General features: G+C 35.5%; 1 protein-coding gene across 13 annotated transcripts in view; it reads right to left on the minus strand.

The window, feature by feature from the left end:
* Positions 1–18081, minus strand: part of ZNF385B (zinc finger protein 385B) — a 422701-nt gene that overhangs the window by 40496 nt on the left and 364124 nt on the right. The window lies entirely within an intron of this gene.

Raw genomic sequence — 18081 nt, forward strand, 5'->3', positions numbered from 1 at the left:
ACTGAATTTTTTGGTAAGATCTACATGCACTTCATGTATCATTTTGATGACTCCAGTTATAAGAACGGATAATATAAGCCACAAAGGAGGTAGTAACAAACCCTTGTTTCTGATCTCAGATGTGATTCTGAAGTCTAAGTGGTTAGTGTTAAATTAATTTATACACAAAGCATATGTAGAACGGTAACTTCAGTACTAGATCAAAAGGAAAAAGAAAGAGCAAGACAAAACACAAAAACAAATTACAACAAGCCTTGAAAACATTTAATCAACTTACTGACATTCGGAAAATTCTCCTCTGCCTAAACACTAAGGCTTTTCTCTTATTGGTATCTAGTATTAATATATATGTTAACAAAAGAATCTAAGTATATTCACTTGAATTTTGAAAAGACTCTGAAAAAATATAAACATGTATATAATGAAAAGAAACAAAACTAAACATAAATGGTATATTAGCTTAGTTATAAAAGTGAAATGGATGATAAATCTTATGCAAAGCAAGATGAACTTTTGTTAGAGGATTTCTAAAGAAATAACAACTTTAAAAGACATCAGTTTTCTTTATATACTTGTATGTGTTTGAAGAGGATTAAATGAACCTATCCACTCATTCTCCTCAACAAGCAGAATACAGGTGATAAGTGTGTGTGTAGGTAGGTAGTTGGAAGTGATAGTGGACAGAATGGGTCTCTGTCCTTAGGGTCCAATGAGGTTTCACACATACCTGAGGTAACAAGTACAATGGAGAGCTATCCATATACAAGGGTGAGCTAAAACAGCAAAAGATGCATGCTATGGGCGATACAGGACAACAAACAATGGACCAGAGAGGAGCGGCATTAATGAAGACTTCCTAAAATGGGTAACTTTTGATTTGAGATTTGAGGAAAGGGGTCCATATATACTGGTAGAGAAGAGTACATTTCTGGTTGGAAGATGCAGGCCTAAGGCAAGGACTGACACTAGAGTGCTGGAACAGCGAGGGCCATGGCTGGAGTGGTGCTTACATGGGCCTCTTGGTGGAACATCATCAACATGAGTCAAGGAAACTAGATGTGTAGTTATGTAGAGGAGGTCACCACTGAGGTGAGATTCTCAAGCAGAGGCCTGATGATACACACAAATTCCAAATGGGGAAGACTTCTGCAACAGCTATTTATTACATGTTTGTTGGACTGAATATGAGAGAAAAGAGATGACACAGAAAGGAAGGCAGCAGAGAGAATATATGATTCTTCTGGTAAAATCATTGGTGGAGAGTATGGCTATAATAAAGTCCCTGTTATAATAATATCATTGATTTCTTGAAGACTTGGTTATTATCAGTCCTCCTTCTGCCCTTTGCTTAAGTGGAACCATTTCACTACTAACTACCAGAGACAAAGCACTCTTCTAACATGCCATGATTAGACTAAGCCATCTAAGGTTGATTATTGTGTGTTGTTGGAGTGTTTCTTCTGACTTTCCTGCTTGTTTCACCAGGACACGTTGCTTTGCTATCTTCAGACATCCAGCCATAGCTAGTTCAGCAGAACTGGTAATGGTGAGCACCATTTCAATGCCAGCATTACTTCCAGATCTTGGTGGGAGATAAGTTTACTTTATCCTAAGCTCATAAATGATGATGATGAATTTGTTCATGCCAAATATTATAGATGATACAATCACAAGTGTTAAGGGTCATGCAGTGAGTTAATCATCATATCCATATATTTGCTCTCCCATTTAAATGGAAGCTTGGTGATAGATTCATGCCACAGTCTGTTTTTCAGTGTACCTTGATTCTGCTGTGTTATTTCTTGTAGGGTGGGAGGTGGTTGGGGAAAAACATTGCTTTGCTAGTAGTGTACTCTAAGGATAGGTTTTGGGCATTTTAGTGATTTCCCTAGCATATAACCCAGATCACCCAAAGTCTATAGCCTTGTGCTGACTATACATAGTCCCTAACTTCCTGAATATCTTTTCATACATATCTTTTTAGATTTTCATTGACTTGACATTGCTCTTGCTTGGTTTGCTCAAGGACTTCTTATGTTGTTCTGTCAAGCTGGAAAAAAGTCCCACAGGGGGAGAAAAGTGTAACATTATTTTAGGGCCTTTATTACCAACCAAGAATGTTTGAATCCAACTAATATAGTTTGGTAGTTATACATTAAGAAAATATGCAAATAAAAATTAAAAATTGATAACGTAATATAATAATAATGATTAATATTACTGAGCTTACTGTTTCAGGCACAATTCTAAATGCATTACATATTCTAACTCATTTAATCCTTATAATATCCTATGAAATAGGCATTACTGGCCAGCACTTTACAAATGGGAAACTGGGCATAGAGAAGTTAAATAACTTATAAAAAGTCACACAGGTGGGTGGAGAAGCCATGGTAGATATAAAATGCTTACATGCATATCCCTATTTAATTATATAGCCACATTATACATATACCTACCTGCACTAATCTTACATGCATATCCCTATTTAATTATATAGCCACATTATACATATACCTACCTGCACTAAGTTAACTAAGTTATAATTTTATTAGAAGTAAAAAATATACACAAAGATACCATGCTGCTTTTAATTACTCAGAGAAGATTATAACTCAATCCTATAGAAATTTCTATGAGTAGGAAATACATACTTAATTCATGGGAAATATGCTAACATTAAACACCAGGTCTGATCCTTCTGTTGAGTAAAGAAAGTTCCACTTTTAGGCCAGGTGCAGCGCCTGAAACTCCAGCACTTTGGGAGGCCCAGGAGGGAGTACAGCTTGAGCTTAGGAGTTTGAGACCAGCTTGGGCAACATCTCGAGACCTTGTTTCTACCAAAATTCAAAAAAATTAGCTGAACATGGTGGCACATGCCTGTAGTCCCAGCTTCTTGTGGGGAGGAGGCAGATGGATCACTTGAGCCTGGAAAGTCGAGGCTGTAGTGAGCCCTGACTGTGCCATTGCACTCTGACCTGGGCAACAGAGTGAGACTTCGTCTCAAACAAACAACAACAACAAAAAGTTCCGCTTTTTAAATATATAACAATTTCTACAAGGTATCAGGAGACCTGCTAAAAACTCATCTTTCGCAGTACACTAAATAGTTCAGCGTTACTTTAGTGCCCTTTGGCTAAAGAAACATATGGTTCTCTAAATAAAACCTCCAAGTGCAAGATAAACAGTGTCATTTCCTCATTACTATTTCTTGGCATCCGTGTCAAAAGTTAACAGCGTCAATTAACACTTGGGATAAGGATCCAGCTAAATGACACTTCACTGGCCAAGATGGAAAAAACTCTCCATAGCCATGATTCACTTCTGCTTTGAGTTCAGAGCCAGGGAGAAAAGTGCAACAAGGCTTTTTAGCTTCTATTGACTGTTGTTTGGGAAAAATGGAGTGGAAGACTGTGAAATAAAGACAGAATGGCAAGTGCCACTTCCTTATATTTGGCATCTTTCCCATTCTCCTGTGGTATTCTTAGTAGTGGCACTTTGCTATCCCTAGTACTGTGTCTGAGGCAGTGTCAACAGCTTCTAAATGCTGGGCAAATCTTCAAGTGAAACTGAGACACTGTTAAGTAGCAAAAGATTAACCTGACTTCATTATCTAGGAGCCTTCTTACTTGAGGAGTGAAAGAAACAAGGACAGGTGCCACAAAACCCATGAACTAGGCAACACACATCAAGCCCATCAACAATGGCTCTTGTGTCACTTCTAAGAGACTAGGTGGGCCAAGCTCACTTATTTTACACCCAATGAGTAATTAGCAGACACATGCTTGTCTAGCACTAATGGCTTGCATTCTGCTTCCCCTCCTAAAGTGCTGCTGTGCCCCTAACTGGCGGTGAACAAAGAAACCTCTTCACAAGAATTGCCAGAATTAGCAAGAGTCGCCCAAACCACTACACTGACCTTCACATAAGAATTCATCAGCATATAGGTTCTTCTCTGAAGGCCACTCTGGTAATTACCTGACCACCCACTGATAGAAGAATAGCTTTCATAGGAAATGACAACTTGGAATGTTTTCTTCCATTAATAACTTTTGTTGCTAAAGCTCTTCACTTTCTCAAATCCTTTACATTTCTTAGAAACCCATTGGTCCAAACAAAAAAGATAAAGAATGAGATGACTTAATGCTTCAAAAACAAAAATGTAACCCAAAAACTTCTAAAATTCACTGTGTTCTCATTTCTGATTTTTATCTTATTTATTTCTTTTCTTTTCTTTTTTTTTTTTTTTTGAGACAGAGCCTCGCTCTGTCACCAGGCTGGAGTGCGGTGGCACAATCTTGGCCTCACTGCAACCTCTCCTCCCCGGGTTCAAGTGATTCCCCTGCTTCAGCCTCCTGAGTAGCTGGGACTACAGGCGTGCGCCAACATGTCCAGCTAATTTTTTGTATTTTAGTAGAGACGGGGTTTCACCCTGTTGGCCAGGCTGGTCTCTATCTCCTGACCTCTTGATCCTCCCACTTCGGCCTTCCAAAGTGCTGAGATTACAGGTGAGAGCCACCGCGCCCAGCCTGATTTTTACCTTATTTCTAATTTGGACTTCAGAGAGATGGCTAGGAACTTGAATGAGGACATTAAACTGTGCTCACTTTGTATGGAAAATACAGTCCAAGGACAAACTCACAAAGTGACTGGGGAAAGAAAATGGCCCTGGAGAAAGTACTTGCCTATCTATTTACCAATAGAACCAACCTTTTTTTGCATTTTAAAAAGTAATTAGAACTGTTCCCTTAATTAAAGAAAGTGCATAATTAAAACTACTGGCATCTGTTTTTTTCCTGAGACCTTAGATTTCAATGTGTTAAGCAGGGTTATAAGGGAAATAGCAGAGGTCAGCTAATTATCAGGAAAACCCAATATACTAAAATGCCAAATAAAACATATGTCAGATGAACTACCATAAAACAGGCTAAACTAACAAAGGGGAAACCTGATGATTTATTCTGCAAAAAATTATTTAGTACCTGCCATGGTCTAGATATTGTAAAAGATTAAAAACAAAGACCCCTACTTGCCAGAATCGTGGTTGGAAGAAAAGACAAGCATACAAATAACTACAATCCAAAGCAGAAGGCAGAACTGTAAAATGGGAGGTACCAAGAAACAAAGAATATGAGAGTCAGGGGAGAGGTAAATCTCTTCAGACTGAAGAAATCAAGGAAGCTCCATGAAAAGAGGGTATCAGAGCTGAGTTCTGCTGCAAGGGCAGGGCTCTGGAGTGGCAGAATGGAGATGAAGGTATTATGGGCAAAGGGAAAAAAACGTGCCAGGGCACTGAGTCCTGTGTATTATATAGTGTTTCCTGGGCACGTACACTTTTCAGTTTCACTAGAATAGAGATATAAAGGGAACAACAGGGAAAGGTTGCTACGTTGTACTACCTTGAAAATGATGGTTCCCTGTACCACAGAAACATATCATAGTGTTTTCAATTAAAAATCAAATATTCTATTTGTAGGCATGTTGTATAGAAAATGATTATGATGTAAGATGCTGCTCTTACATCACAAATTTTATCCTCTGCTCCAAACTAAAATCTTACATTAAATTAATTAAGTAATTGATATTGAATCTTTAATAATTATTTGAGACAAAAGCAAGACACTTAAAATGCTATAGTTAAACATACTAAGAAACTAAAGTTTACTGAGTAATAGTTCAATAATTACTTAAATCATTGTTTCAAGATAAAACTGGTTTTACTATTACAATGCTTTTGGCATATACTTGTTGCATTCATAAGATCACACACTCTCAGAGACAAAGGTACAATACAGGAAGTATAAGCTATACCCAAGAGAAAGGCTTACTTATCCAAAGATTGCTAGTAAGATTTTCTGCTGATGTTTGCAATTGTAAGGCCTGCAATATCAGTAATGACATACTTTGGGCTTTGATATTCACTTCATTCAATTCTCATCTATTGGGATCTCTTGAAAACAAAGTCCAGACAAAATTATAACTATTACGAGCCTTTTAGCTCAAAAAGACAATGTCTTTGCTAATTGCTAATTTATATCTAGTGAAACACTACCAGTTGCTATGGCCTGTCTAGGGCCATCACATTACATAACTCTGCAGGGCACTATTCACATATATTTCAACATTAGTAGTATCTTCTGGGTTGTGCCAGGCCAGAGTCGTACCTATGACATTCTATATTCACTGACTTTATAATATACATGTAAAAAACCCCATCAACTCTAAATATTTCTACGTTACTAAAGTGAAAGTGGTTGCTTTCTAAGAAGAAAATGATATGTACTCCAGACTGCTAATTCTCTTTGGGCCCAATTTAGATTCTCTCAAATATTATAAGATAGAATTACAGTTCTTGCGTTACAGCTGCTTTAAAATACCACTATTTGAATATATGAGCATTACATACACAAACACACACACACACGTATGTTCAATCACATTATCAAAAATTTTCAATGTAGGCAAAATTCATTTCTTAAAATGCTAAGATCTTTAGAGGGCTTGAAATTAATTTTTCAAATTGCTTATTTGTCAGCGAAGAGTCTTGATGCTCATGTTTCTTGCCCATGATTCATTGGTGGAATTACTTACACACAGAAATATACAGAAGTTAAATGGACCAAATAACTATGACAGAATTTACATGATGAATTAGAAAGATGCTGCAGTTTGAGTTAAAAATCAGCTGGAATATAGTAAAAAAAAAGTGCTTTTAAAAAATAAATAAAATGATTTCTTATAATGGAGTTTCAAGTGAATAAAATTTTATCTCATTTTCCAAGTTTTATATTTCAATTACTGGAAGGCAGATTATTAATTTTAGATGATTCCCAGCAATCTACATTTCTTCCCCTGGATATTCACTGACACTCTATGTTACTAGTTTAGGGGTGAGTAGCACAGGGCATAAGAGAGACAATTATTTAAGGTTGGCTGTATCAACTGTGATCTGAACACAAATCTTTTCATTTGTTCAGTTCTGCACTCTCTCTCTCCTCTAGTTCTCTCCCGTATTTCAAATCAGGCCACAATTTAAAATTATCTTCTTTTATAAATAAGTTTATTATATATTTACCAAGGTAAAGTTAATCTTAGATGAGTAGTTCCTTAATTCTATGAATGAATACTGTACATTTTAGAGATTTTAGTTTGAAAAAGATGTTTCTCTCACCAACCTAATGGAAGTAGGTTTATATGAATTTTTCAACATAGGTAATGAGTAATAAAATGATTTTTATTTAATGTCACAATTTAACATCATCACAATTTATTTAAGAATTCATCAAGAAATATCTTGCTTAAGAAAGTAAGACTGCTTAACTCTCCATTTAAATTATATAACAATTTTAGAATTTCTAAAAGGTATATTTACTTCACCTTCTGGATTGGTATCAATATCTGAGTCAATTTAATGATAAATGTATATGTAAACTCTTAGTATATGCACTAGAGTTTAAGGGAGGCCACATGAAGTAAATGAAACCTGGCAAAGCATGCCTTTAGCCACTCTCTCAAATCATAAGAGGAGGCAAATCACAAACTTCATGAATAATGCACTTGATAAACTATATTCTTTGTTATACCAGAGTGAGAAAATGAGTTCTCTGTCTACTAACATAATTTTAAATATGAAATAACGGGAACCATTATAATTTGTAAAAATATCTAATTTTCTCAAAGAATTATGTATATAGGGACCTCATCTTTTAGAAGTTCTGAACTTTAGAGATTTAATAAAACACATGGATAATATCTTTTATTTTTCATTTGCTTATTTATTTATTTAGAGACAGGGTCTCACTCTGTCACCCAGCTTGCAGTGCAGAGGGGCCATCATAGCTTGCTGCAACCTCAAACTCCTGGGCTCACACTGTCCTCCTGCTTTAGCCTCCCAAGTAGCTGGGACTACAGGTACATGCCACCATTCCTGGCTAGTTTTTAAAAATTTTTTGGAGAGGTGACGTCTTGGTATATTGCTCAGGCTGGCCTTAAACTCCTGGTCTCAAGTGATCCTACTGCCTTGCCCTCCCAAATTGCTAAGATTTCAGGTGTGCAACACCATGCCTGGCCATCTTTTATTTTATAATATGACACAAAATATTATAATATTATAATTTGTTAATAACTACTTACTATTTTTGAATTATTTATTTTATGATTTTCCCAAAAGTATTTAAAAATAGAAATCACCCATCTCTCTCAAATTAATTTCACATCTTATATTAAACTGGGAAATCTTAGTTGATAATTCTCAGCTACCTTGACATATAAAGGAGGATATTTCAGAGTTTATAGTGTTTTCACAGTTATATCCCAAGTTGCTAATGTGTTTGAGAGTGTTGCTATCTTTCAGCGGGAAAACAGACTGCCATTGTGTGCTTCATAAGGGCAATTTTTGTTACTCAATGATAAGTAATGCAATATAATTCAAGTTTATGCATTAAAGCTGTGACTCTATAGCTAACTGATTCAAGCCTTCTGATGGTCTTTTAAATTAGGCTCCCAGGCTTCCACACATTAATTTTTAATCAGTCCAGAAGGTATTACACTTACTTTGATTTCCACATTAAGGAAATTTACATAAATAATACACAATAAATCTAAAATTAGAATTTGCATTGGGTCTCCTTTTGTTTGACAAATAGTATCCTTAAAGTAGATGAAAGTGGCAAAGTAACTTTGAAAGTTCAATACTCTGAGAATTGGTTGAAGAATAGCATTAATAATATTTTATAGATGTTTAATATGTTATTTACTTATCATTACTCATTTGAAAACCTGTTTCACAAAACAGGTTTTTGTAAAATTCATTCTCCAAAACCCTAAACCAATTACTAAACCTAGAAGACATCTTATAATTAAAAATTAAGTAGAATATGTAAATGTGAAGATTAATAACAGATACCCTCAAAACACAATATAACTAAGAGAAAATAATGAAAACACATCTTTAGTAGTCACTTAGCTCATCTGAGTCATGCTAAGGTTGTTTCTATACTGAAGTTCCAGATTAAACTAGAAGTTTTCATTCAAAATTAATTGGGTCAACCTTCCTCACATATAAGAGATTGGTCTGCTGGAGGCAAAACAAAAATAATAATATCTATAACTTTGATTCACTGATAAAATCTAAAATATTTTAATATAATCAGCAAATGCTAGTGGGTTTCCACTTTCTGATTCTGTGTGATATTGTCTAAAAGTTCTACTCACTAACAGTAGTCATAACAAAAGTCATACATATATGGTATCATCACTGTGAATTGTTTTAATTCAACTCAATTTAGCAATGTTTTATTATGTATCATGTAATAGGTGTTTCAGAAGACATGGTTTGTGACTTCTAGGAGCTTATAATCTTGTGTAGAGGATAACAAAAGTGAATAACATATATAGGTATACGGCATGTATATGTGTACATATGGCATGTATATGGCATGTGTATATATATGTAGGTTTGTGTGTGTGTGTGTGTGTGTGTGTATATATATATATATATATATATATATAGCAGAGGGAAAAAAACATTCTAAAAGGAGGAACGTAACACTGAGGGTCCATCCATTCTTTAATACAACAAATATCTATCGAACACGTATTATATTCTAGGCATTATTCTAAGTGTTGTGGAATACAGGTCTATTGAAACTTGTGTTCTAATATGGGGACATAGATAAGAAATTATAAATTTATATATATATTAGTATTAATGGATAAGTGATACACCTATGAATATGTTATATAGTGCTATAAAAAATAAAGACAAGTAAGGGGTAGACTATGGTGTAATGTGCCATTTTAAGTATCAAGGTAACTCTGTTGAGCGGGCATTTTCACAGAGACCTGAATGAAGTAAGGGAGTTAACCAGGTAGATATCTGCGAGAAGAGTACTTCAGGTTCAGGGAACACCAAATATCCATTGTAAGGATTTTGATTTTTATTCTGAGTAGATGCAGAGTCACAGGAGTGTTTTAAATCAGAAGAGAAACCTCATTTGGCTTCCATTTATTAAAGGATCGCATTGGTTGCTGTATGGAGAACCAACTGTGTGTGTACAGTGGAGAGGCTGGGGGTGAGGCAAAGGAGGCTCATCCAGGAAAGAGATGAAAAAGGTTCAAAATTAAATTCCACTGACCAATCAGAAAGGCTTCAGAAACATAATTTTCTTAACTGACATTTATAATTTTTCACATATCTGCAATTTTTGGACATAAATCATCCATCATTTCGATGGAATTTTATGTTCAGCTAGCTAGCAATTACTTTTGTTTCTTTTAAATTTAAATTGCATTTTTTAAGATCTAGGTAAAACAATCATACAGTTAAAAGTATAAAAAAAATAAGCAGAGAAAAGTTACCTCTTAGATTCAGCAACCAGTTGTTAACACTTTCTTGTGTATCCTGCCAGGGATTGTTTACATGCCTATCAAGCAAATGTATACATTTATGTGTATTTTTTCTTTCTTTTATTTGTACACAAGTGACTACACATTACATATGCTGTTCTGCACTTTGCCTTTTCTATTTAGCAACAGGCTTTAGAGATATTTCATATGAGTAATTAAAAAGTTTTCTAATTTTTTAAAGCAGTTATGTACATTTATTTTATTATTGTGTGGTAGCTACAGGGCAAAACTCCTTCTGCTTGAGAAAAGCAGAGGGAAAAGTAAAGGGGACTTTGTCTTGCACCTTAGGTATCAGCATGGCCACAGAGGGGTAGAGCACCAAGTGTACTCTTGGGGTCCCCAGATCCAGGACTGGACTCTTGGATAGCATTTCTGGACCTGCCTTGTGCCAGAGGGGGAGCCCACTGCCTTTAAGGGTGAGTCCCAGGCCAGGCAGCATTCATGACAAGCTGACTTAAGAGACCCTGGGCATTAAGGGAACATTCACAGAAATCTGGCAGTACCCCTCTTCATCTGAGGTGGTGGTGGCTATGAGGTAAGGCTGCTCTGCTTTTGGAAATGGGAAGGAAGAACTGTATTTTGTGGTTTGAGTGCCAGCTCAGCCTCAATACAACAGAACACCAGGTAGACTTCTAAGGTTTTTTACTCTAGTACCCAACTGACAGATGGCACTTCTGGACCCACTTGGGAACTGGGCGACCTCATTGCCCTAAACGGAAGAAAACCGGCCTGGTTGGCTTTGCCACCTGCTTATTGTAAAATCCCAGGGCCTTGAGTGAACATAGGCAGTAGCCATGGAGTGGTTGCAACAGGCCTTGGGTGAGACCCAGTGCTGTGCTGGCTTTAGGTCTCACCCAGCACAGTCATAGTGGTAGTGGCCACAGGGGTGCTTGTCACTCTATCTCCCAGCTTTAGGTGGCTTAGAATGGAGAGAGATTCTATATGTTTGAGAGAAATTAAGGGAAAAGGACAAGTCTCTGCTTGGTAATCCAGAGAATTTTCCCAGATCCTGTCCAAGACCATCAAGGTGATGCCTCTGTGAGTCTGCAAGTACCACAGCGTTACATGGATTGGGGTGACCCTGAAGCAGATACAGCTTAGATCACAATACCCAAGTCCTCTCAAATATCTGCAAAGCCTTCCCAAGAAGGACGGCTACAAATAAGCCCAGACAGTGAAGACTACCTAAATACCTAACTCTTCAATGCCCAAAGAACATCTACTAGCATCAACACTATCCAGGAAACTATGACTTCACCAAATGAACTAAATAAGACATCAGGCACCAATCCTAGAAAAACAGTTTCAGACAGAGAATTCAAAATAACTGTGTTGAGGAAACATAAAGAAATTCAAGGTAACACAGAGAAGGAATTCAGAATTATATTAGATAAATTTAACAAAGAGATTGAAATAATTAAAAAGAATCAAGCAGAAATTCTGGAGCTGAAAAATGCAACTGACATCCTGAAGAATTCCTCAGATTTCTTTAATAGCAGAATTGATGAAGCAGAAGAACTAGTGAGCTTGGAAACAGGCTATTTGAAAATACATGGAGAGAAGAGACAACAGAAAAAAGAAAAAAAAAAAAAAAACAATGAAGTATATCTACAGGATCTAAAAACAAAGCCTTGAATGGGCAAATCTAAGAGTTATTGGCCTTAAAGAGGAGGTAGAAAAAGAGATAGGGATAGAAAGTTTATGCAAAGACATAGTAACAGAGAATTTCCCAAACATAGAGAAAGATATCAATATCCAAGTACAAGAAGGTTTAGAACACCAAGTAGATTTAACCCAAAAAGGCTACCTCAAGGTACTTAATAATCAAAGCCCCAAAGGTTAAAAATAAAGAAAAGATTCTAAAAGCAACAAGAGAAAATAAACAAATCACATACAACAGAGCTCCAATACATCTGCCAGCAGACTTTTCAGTGGAAATATTAAAGGCTAGGAAAGAGTGGCATGACATATTTATAGAACTGAAGGAAAAAAAGCTTTTATCCTGGAATAGTATATCTGACAAAACTATCCTTCAAACGTGAAGGAGAGGCCAGGAGTGGTGGCTCATGCCTGTAATCTCAGCATTTTGGGAGGCTGAGGCAGATGGATCACTTGAGGCCAGGTGTTCGAGACCAGCCTGGCCAACATGGCAAAATTTTGTCTCTACTGAAAACACAAAAATTAGCTGGGTGTGGTGGTGCACGCTGTAATCCCAGCTACTTGAGAGGCTGAGGCACAAGAATCACTTGAACCTGGGAGGCAGAGGTTGCAGTGAGCTGAGCTCACACCATTGCATTCCAGCCTGGGCAACAGAGTGAGAGTCTATCTCAAAAACAAACAAACAAACAAACAGAGGAACAAAGACTTTCCCAGACAAACAAAAACTGAGGTATTTCATCAAGATCAGACCTATTCTGTAAGAAATGCTAAAGAGAGTATGTCAATCAGAAAGAAAAGGACATTGATGAACAATAAATAATCATGTAAGGTACAAAACTCACTTATAACAGTAAATACAGAGAAAAACACAGAATAAGATAACACCATAACTGTGGTATGTAAACTACTCTTAGCCTAAGTAGAAAGACTTAGCAATGAATTAATGAAAAATAACAGTTACAACAACTTTTCAAGACATAGTACAATAAGATAGAAACAAAAAGTTAAAAAGTGGGGGGATAAATTAAGACATTAAGTTTTTTATTAATTTTTTTTTGCTTGTATGTTTATGCAAATAGAGTTAAGTTCTCATCAGGTTAAAATAATAGGTTATAAGATACTATTTGCAAACCTAATGGTAAACTCAAACCAAAAAAAGAAAAATACAATGAATATACAAAAAAATAAAAAGGAAGAAACTAAATCATATCACCAGAGAAAATTGCCTTCACTAAAGGAACACAAAAAGGAAAGAAAGAAGGAAGGAAGGAAGGAAGGAAGGAAGGAAGGAAGGAAGGAAGACAAGATCATAAAACAACCAGAAAATAAATAACAAAAATGGCAGGAGTAAGTCCTTACTTATCAATAACATTGAATGTAAATACACTAAACTCTCCAATCAGAAGACATAGACTGGCTGAATGGATGAAGAAACAAGACCCATTGATCAGCTGGCTGTAAAAACACACCACTTGTAAAGACACACAGATTGAAAATTAAGGGATGTAAAAAGATATTCCACACTAATGGAAACCAAAAAAGTAGTAGGAGTTGCTATATCTTATATCAGAAAAAATAGATTTCAAGACAAAAACTGTAAGAGACTATATAGTGATAAAGGGGTCAATTCAGCAAAATAATATAACAATTTTATATTATCCAACATGGGAGCACCCAGATAAATAAAGAAAATGTTATTAGAGCTAAAGAGAGAGGCCCTGATACAATAATACCTGGAGACTTCAATACCCTACTTTCAGCACTGGGCTGATCTTTCAGACAGAAAATCAACAAAGAAACATCAGACTTAATCCATACTATAGACCAAATGGACCTGTTAGATATTTATAGAACATTGAATCTAATGGCTGTAGAATACATATTCTTTTCCTCAACACATGGCTCATTCTCAAGAATAGACCATAAAAAACTACATACAACAAGCCTACATATAGACCAAATGGACCTATTAGATATTTACAGAACATTTAATCTAATGGCTGTAGAATACATATTCTTTTCCTCAACACAGATCATTCTCAAGAACAGACCAAAAAAAAAAAAAAAAAAAAAAAACCCAAAAAACAAAACAAAACAAAAAAAAAACAACTCATAGCAAGCATTAAAACAAACAAAAAAAATTGAAATAATTTCGAGCATCTTCTCTGACCACAATGGAATAAAACTAGAAATTCATAACAAAAGGAATTTTGGAAACTATACAAATATATGGAAATTAAGCAATATGTTCCTGAATGATGAGTGGTTCAATGAACAAATTAAGAAGGAAATGAAAAAATTTCTTGAAACAAATGATAATGGAAACACAACATACCCAAACCTATGGGATACTGCAAAAGCAGTACTAAGAGAGAAGTTTATAGTTATAAGTGCCTACATCAAAAAAGAGAAAAACTTCAAATAAACAATCTAATGATGAATCTTAAAGAAACAGAGAAGCAAGAGCACTAAACCCAAATTTTGTAGAGAAAAAGAATAGAGCAGAAATAAATAAAATTGATATGAAAAACAGATACAAAAAATCAATGAAACAAAAATTTGGCTTTGAAAAATGTTACACAAAATTAACAAATGTTTAGCCATACTAAGAAAAAAAGACAGAAGATCCAAATAAGTAAAATCAGAAATGAAAAAGGAGACATTACAACTGATTCTGCAGAAACTTAAAGGGTCTTTAGTGGAGGGAGAAGACTACCCCTCATATTGTCTTATGCCCAATTTCTGCCTCCAAAGAAAGAAAAAGTAAAAACTAAAAGGCAGAAATGAAATCCACAGGCAGACAGCCCAGCGCCACACCCTGGGCCTGGTACTTAAAGATCGACCCCTAACCTAATCGGTTATGTTATCTATAGATTACAGACATTATATAGAAAAGCACTGTGAAAATCCCTATCCTGTTTTGTTCTGATCTAATTACTAGTGCATGCAGCCCCCAGTCACGTACCCACTGCTTACTCAATCGATCACGACCCTCTCATGTGCACCCCCTTAGAATTGTGAGCACTTAAAAGGGACAGGAAGTGCTCGTTCGTAGGCTCGAGTAGGCTCTTGAGATAGGAGTCTTGCTGATGCTCCTGGCTGAATAAACCCCTTCCTTCTTTAAGTCAGTGTCTGAGGAGTTTTGTCTGTGGCTCGTCCTGCTACAGTGGCTACTATAAGAAACTATAAACCAATAAATTGGAAAATCTCGAAGAAATGTAAAAATTATTATTTTTTACATACTTCTTACATACTACATACTTCTTACATTTCTTACATACTAACTACTAATGTTGAACCAGGAAAAACTCCCAAACCTAAAAAGACCAATAACAAGTAATGAGATAGAAACTGTAATAAAAAGCCCCCCAGTAAAGAAAAGCCTGGTATCTCACAGCTTCACTAATGGATTCTACCAAACATTGGAAGAACCAATATTAATCCTACTCAAATTATTTCAAAAAATAGAGGAGGAGGGAATACTCCAAACTCTTTCTACAAGGCCAGTATTACATATTACAAAGACATAAAGAAAACACAAAAAACTGCATGCAAATATCTCTGGTGTATATCAATACAAAAATCCTCAATAAAATACTTGGAAACTGAATTAGACAATACATTAGAAAGATCATTCATCATGACAAGTGGGATTCATCCCTGGGATGCAAGGATGATTTGACATACACAAATCAATCAATGTGATATATCAACAGGATGAAGGATTAGAACGATATGATCATTTCAATAGATGCTAAAAAAGCATTTGAAAAATTCAACATCCCTTCATGATAAAAACCCAAAGAAAACAGAGGATAGAAGGAACATACCTAATAATAAAAGCCATATACTATAGACCCACAGCTAGTATTATACTGAATGGGGAGAAACTGAAACTTTCCTCTAGGATCTGGAACATGACAAAGATGCCCACTGTTACCACTGTTATTTAACATAGTACTTGAAGTCCTAGCTAGAGTGATTAGACAAGAGAAAGATATAAAGGACCTCCAAATTGGAAAGGAAAATGTCAAATTATCCTTATTTGCAGATAATATTATATTATATTTGTAAATACTTAAAGACTCCACACATAAAAACCTATTAGAACTGATAAAAAAAATTCAGTAAAGTTGCAGAATACAAAATTAACATACAAAAATCTGTAGCATTTTTATATGTGAACAGTGAACAATGTGAAAAAGAAATAAAAAAGTAATCCCATTTACAGTAGCCACACATACAATTAAATATCTAAGAATTAACCAAAGAAGTGAAAGATCTTTACAAAGAAAACTGTAAAATTGATGGAAAAAATTGAAAAGGACACAAAAATTGAAAGGATATTCCATGTTCATGGAATGGAAGAATCAATATTATTAAATTGTCCATACTACACAAAGCAATCTACAGATTCAATGCAATGACATTTTTCACAGAAATAACAGAAAAACTATCCTAAAATTTATATGGAATCACAAAAGACCCAGAATCACCAAAGGCATCCTATGCCAAAAGAACAAAACCGGAGGAATCACATTATCTGACTTCAAATTATACTACAGAGCTGTTACTGGCATAAAAGCAGATACACAGACTAATGTGACAGACTAGAGAACCCAGAAACAAACTCAGACACCTCAGTGAACTCATTTTTAACAAAGGTGCCAATAACATACACCAGGTAAAAGGGAATCTCTTCAATAAATGGTGTTGGGGAAACTGGGTATCCATATGCAAAAGAATGAAACTAAACCCCTATCTCTTGCCATATACAAATGAAATAAAAATGGATTAAACACTTAAATCTAAGACCTCAAACTATAAAACTGCTACAAGACTAACAATGGGAAAATCTCCAGGAAACTGGTCTTGGCAAAGATTTGTTGAACAATACCCCACAAGCACAGGCAAATAAAGCAAAAATGGACAAATGGGATCACATCAAGTTAACCTTCTGCACAGAAAAAACAATCAATAAAGTGAAGAGATAACCCATAGAATGGGATAAAAAATCTGCAAACTACCTATCTGACAAGGGATTAATAACTAGAATACATAAGGAGCTCAAACAACTCTATAGGAAGAAATCAAATAACCCAACCAAAAAATAAGCAAAATATTTGAATAGACATTTCTCAAAAGAAGACTTACAAATGGCAAACAGGCATATGAAAAGGTGCTCAACATGACTGATCATCAGAGAAATGCAAATCAAAATTATAATGAGATAGCATCTCACCCCAGTTAAAATGGCTTATATCCAAAAGACAGGCAATAACAAATGCTGGTAAGGATGTAGAGAAAAGGGAATCCTTGTACACTGTTGGTGGGAATGCAAATTAGTATAGCCACTATGGAGAACAGTTTGCAGGCTACTGAGAAACTAAAAATTGAGCTACCATACGATCCAGCAATCCCATTGCTGGGTATATACCCCAAAGGAAGGAAATCAGTACATCATAGAGATATCTGCACTCCTACATTTGTTGCAGCACTCTTTACAATAGCTACGATTTGGGAGCAATGTAAGTGTCCATCAACTGATGAATGGGTGAAGAAAATGTGGGACATATACACAATGCAGTACTATTCAGTCATTAAAAAGAATGAGGCCCAGTCATTTGGAACAACATGGATGGATTATGTTAAGTAAAATAAGGCAGTCACAGAAAGACAAACATCACATGTTATCACTTATTTGTGGAATCTAAAAATGAAAACAATTGAAGTCATGGACACAGAGAGTAGAAGGATGGTTGCCAGAGGCTGGGAAGGGTAGTGGGGAGCTGGGAGAGAGGTGAGGGATGGTTAATAGGTACCAAAAATAAAAAATACAAAGAATGAATAAGACCTAGTGTTTGACAACCTGATATGGTGACTATAGTTAATAATAACTTAATTGTACATTTTAAAATTACTTAAAAGTATAATCGTATTGTTTGTAACTCAAAGGATAAATGCTTAAGGGGATAGCTACTCCATTCTCCACAATGTGCTTATTTCACGTTGCAT

The sequence above is a fragment of the Theropithecus gelada genome, chromosome 12, assembly GCF_003255815.1.
Source record: "Theropithecus gelada isolate Dixy chromosome 12, Tgel_1.0, whole genome shotgun sequence".
Lineage (NCBI taxonomy): Eukaryota > Metazoa > Chordata > Mammalia > Primates > Cercopithecidae > Theropithecus > Theropithecus gelada.